Source organism: Myotis brandtii, unplaced genomic scaffold, assembly GCF_000412655.1.
Source record: "Myotis brandtii unplaced genomic scaffold, ASM41265v1 scaffold126, whole genome shotgun sequence".
NCBI classification, from domain to species: Eukaryota; Metazoa; Chordata; class Mammalia; order Chiroptera; family Vespertilionidae; genus Myotis; species Myotis brandtii.
This window is the reverse complement of record NW_005354425.1, coordinates 743,268-747,989: the sequence shown is the minus strand read 5'-3', so window position 1 is coordinate 747,989 and position 4,722 is coordinate 743,268.

Below are 4,722 nucleotides of genomic sequence, written 5' to 3'. Positions count from 1 at the left end.
CGTGGTGCCACGCCAGAACATGCTGCTGGACCCCAACCTGTTACCTTTGGCGGGCTTTCACATCATGTTCCTGGACCTGGTGCGCAGAATGCTGCGCCGTCTGTACCACAACGACCACGTCCTCCTGCGTCCCAACGCCTTTCGCAGTGTCATTCTGCCCAGACATCACCTGCCAGGTCAGGAGGCCCAGGTCCGCGTGCTCTCGGAGCCAGATGCCTCTGGAGAGGGGGCTGCAGCTGTGCTGCCCGAGGGCCTTGGCAACAGAGCCGTAGGCTCTGGAGAGGGGTTCCTGGCCCCAGAACCCGAGGCCAAGGTGGAGGCCAAGGTGGAGGAGGAGGAGTCGGCGGCTGGGGAGATGGCAGAGGAGGCACAGGAGGAGCCCAGGCAGGAGGCCGAAGCCCCCCAGGGTGAGGATCTGGCGGAGTCAACATTCTTACAGACTTGATCCCCAAACTTTGAGAACTGATCCCGAGGACTTTCTAAAAATGAAAGATTCAGGGGGTTGAGGGGCTAATGAGCTTCACACAGAATTTGTCGCTGAGGCAAAACTATTTCCCCAAGACAGTTCTGACTAGAACATACAGAATACCCTGGCTATTCTGATCCCTTTTGCTCCGCAAGGCCAGAAGTCAGCAGCAGCACAGGTTTACGAGAATAAGGGAAGTAATGTCACCGTGCAAACAATCGAGCAGCAGAAATGTGAGGGCCACGGAGGTGTTGCCTCCACTAGTAGGAAGGTGCCCAGCTCGTCTTCTCCTAGTTACTTCCATCCTCCTGCTTCTCCTGAGGGTTTATGTGTGAACCCGTTCATTATGAACTGGGATTTTCTTCTGGGAATGTCTGATCCCAAAGTCTGTCTTATTCTTCACTAAAGAAACAACTGAAGAAGGGGCCCAGGGTGCTGAAAGTAAGGAAGACAAGGAGGAGTTGAACAAAAAACAGGAAGGACCTGAAATGGTTGTGGATCCAGCAGAGAGCAGATCCAGCAAATCCAGGTATCTGTGTATCACTTTTAATATCACCCAACCATTCCTGGCATTTACCTGTTACTGACAGCTTTATTTTTTTTTAATTCTACCAGTAAATTAATTTTAAAAATGTTGTTTAAAATTAGTTTTGAAATTCAGTTTTATCTACTTAGAATGTTAATAGACTACTCATACACCTAGTAATATAAAACACATTATGTACTGAACTATACTTCATGGCTACTCATTTGTTCTCATGAGGTCTTCTGTCCTCTACCTGTAAAGATTAAGGAATGGTAAATATATTAGTACCTAAGGCCAATATTTGTTTAGAAAACAGTTACTAGATGCAGCAGCTAAAGTAGCTGGGCTGTGTGGTTGGGCCTTCATTGCTTGGCCATAGAAATGCAGTCTGATTATTATACTAAGTGAAATAAGCCAGTTAGAGAAAGACAAATACCATATGATCTCACTTACATGTGGAATCTAATAAACAAAATAAACTGACAAAATAGAAGCAGAGGCATGGATACATGGAACAGATTGACAGCTGTCGGACAGGAGGGGGGTGGAAAGGACTAGATGAAAGAAGGTGAAGGGATTAGCCAAAGAACATATATGCCTAACCCATAGACACAGCAAACAGGTGGTGATGGCCAGAGGGAAGTGGGGGCAGGGACTGGGTGGAGGTGGGCAAAGGGGGGTGGTAAATGGGGACATCTGTAATCATGTCAACAACAAAAATAAAGTTTTAAAAAAACTAGTCTCCTATAAGAATTAGGAGACAAGGACGACTTACAAATAGCAAAAAAGATAACAATTTCAAGTAAGACCACATTTAATGATTAATACCTAAATTTTTGGTTGTAGATTTTTGTATTTTATGTGACAGTCAAAAGAAAAGAAACTTAGTCATAGAATGATTATTGTTAATCACTGAATTGGTAATTAAGTCTCAAGGTTTATCTTATCTTTGACTATATTTAAATGAATAAATTTATCTCTCTTTTATGGCACTTTCATAGCTGCATGTTTTATAATAGCCTCTTATTTGGGTGATATGGAAACTGAGGGTCTGGGAGTGTCACTTATAGAATGAGCACAGGCTTTTAAGGTGGAGAGATTTATTTAAATACCAGTGTGGCCTCTCAAGGGAAAGAAAAGGCATTTATGGTGTTAGGCAAGAGGGAGACAAGTTGGTATGATCACAATTGAAGCCATGGGTTATAGGAGCATCCTATACCCAAAGGTGCAGGTAACAATTAGCAGATATGTGGTCCTGTCCAAAAGTCCACAGAGACATTTGGTCTATGCCAAAAGGTCCTTGATATTTAAATTCTGCTTTTCTGCAAGATTGGAGCCCTGACCCCATGTGCCATTACAAGCTAGGCTACTGAGGCAAGAAAGGTTACTATTGGCAATAAGGCCAGAATACAATTATTGGACCAATAAAACTTTATATTTTTATGTATTAATCCTATAAATCAGAAGTGTATATAAACATTATGGGCTTTTTGAACCCAGGATGTTTCCTAAGCATGGGCATTCTGGACAGAACCAAATATCAAGGCATTTTAGTGTGGACCAAATGTCACAATAGATCTCTTGGACAGAATCAAATGATCTGCAAGGCAGGTTACAAGAGGGAAGCGTGTTGTTCTCTCCTCGTTGGGATATAGCGCAGGTACAAATGCAGCAGGTACACACAGGGCTATTTTCTTAGATTTAGAAAGTCATCGGAGCTGGTTAATGCCTTGTAAGTGTTAATTTTCTTTCATTTAATCCTGCAGTTTGGAGGACTAGAAAGAAGATAAAGAAGAAAGAATTTGTTGTTCACTCTTCTTAAGTTTTTCATTTTCATAAATCCATGTTAATTGTATTAACCACTCATATCATTCCAAACTTCATCACCCAAAAAGTGCTATCCAATGATATCTAACTTTTATTTCTTATAGCTATATTTGACAGCATTTGTTTTAGTTAAAAATAAGTTTGTTTCAATTAATAAACTGAAATGCAGGCAGAGTTTAGTTAGATAAATAATCCCAATGGCACTTTCATAGCTGCATGTTTTATAATAGCCTCTTATTTGGGTGATATGGAAACTGAGGGTCTGGGAGTGTCACTTATAGAATGAGCACAGGCTTTTAAGGTGGAGAGATTTATTTAAATACTAGTGTGGCCTCTCAAGGGAAAGAAAAGGCATTTATGGTGTTAGGCAAGAGGGAGACAAGTTGGTATGATCACAATTGAAGCCATGGGTTATAGGAGCATCCTATACCCAAAGGTGCAGGTAACAATTAGCAGATATGTGGTCCTGTCCAAAAGTCCACAGAGACATTTGGTCTATGCCAAAAGGTCCTTGATATTTAAATTCTGCTTTTCTGCAAGATTGGAGCCCTGACCCCATGTGCCATTACAAGCTAGGCTACTGAGGCAAGAAAGGTTACTATTGGCAATAAGGCCAGAATACAATTATTGGACCAATAAAACTTTATATTTTTATGTATTAATCCTATAAATCAGAAGTGTATATAAACATTATGGGCTTTTTGAACCCAGGATGTTTCCTAAGCATGGGCATTCTGGACAGAACCAAATATCAAGGCATTTTAGTGTGGACCAAATGTCACAATAGATCTCTTGGACAGAATCAAATGATCTGCAAGGCAGGTTACAAGAGGGAAGCGTGTTGTTCTCTCCTCGTTGGGATATAGCGCAGGTACAAATGCAGCAGGTACACACAGGGCTATTTTCTTAGATTTAGAAAGTCATCGGAGCTGGTTAATGCCTTGGAAGTGTTAATTTTCTCTCATTTCATCCTGCAGTTTGGAGAACTAGAAAGAAGATCGAGAAAGAAGAAAGAATTTGTTGTTCACTCTTCTTAAGTTTTTCATTTTCATAAATCCATGTTAATTGTATTAACCACTCATATCATTCCAAACTTCATCACCCAAAAAGTGCTATCCAATGATATCTAACATATTTATTATAGCTATATTTGACAGCATTTGTTTTAGTTAAAAATAAGTTTGTTTCAATTAATAAACTGAAATGCAGGTAGAGTTTAGTTAGATAAATAATCCTGACTCATATCTCTCTTACCTCTTTGTTTTGAAAGGTATCACTTTCCACCATTTTGTAAGCCTGCTTTAAATTATCTTATGGCAGCCCAAAATAAATTAAAATGTCGAGTTGGAAACAATTTTTGATGTCAAGCCTTTAGAGCTGCTCTGTCTGATTTAAGATGTGCTTAACTATAAAAGGTGTCACCGCTCTCACTAATAAACTGTATACTGATTACCTGTTTAAATGATAACATATTGAATTAAAATATACTATTAAAATGAATTTTGCCTGTTTCTTTTTTGACGCAGCTACTAGAAAAGTTAAAATTACACATGTGACTTGCATTATATGTCTGCTAGACAGAGGGGCTCTAGAACAGTTTCGAAGGAAACCTCATAGATGGCCCAGCATGCCTGGAGGCCAGATGGTGCTGCTGAGCCTGGGCCCAGACATTGATTTGGAACAGTGGTTCTCATAGTTCGATCCCCAAAACAGCACCATGAGCATCACCCAGGAATTCTGGGGCTCCACCCAAGACCTACTCAATCAGAAACTCCAAGGGTAGCCCAGCAGCCTGTGTTTAGCAGGCTCTGCAGGGGATTCTGATGCAGTGCAGGCTTGAGAAGCACTAGTTTAAAGGTATGAGAAGCACTATTAAAGCCACAGGGGAAGAGGCTGAGACTCA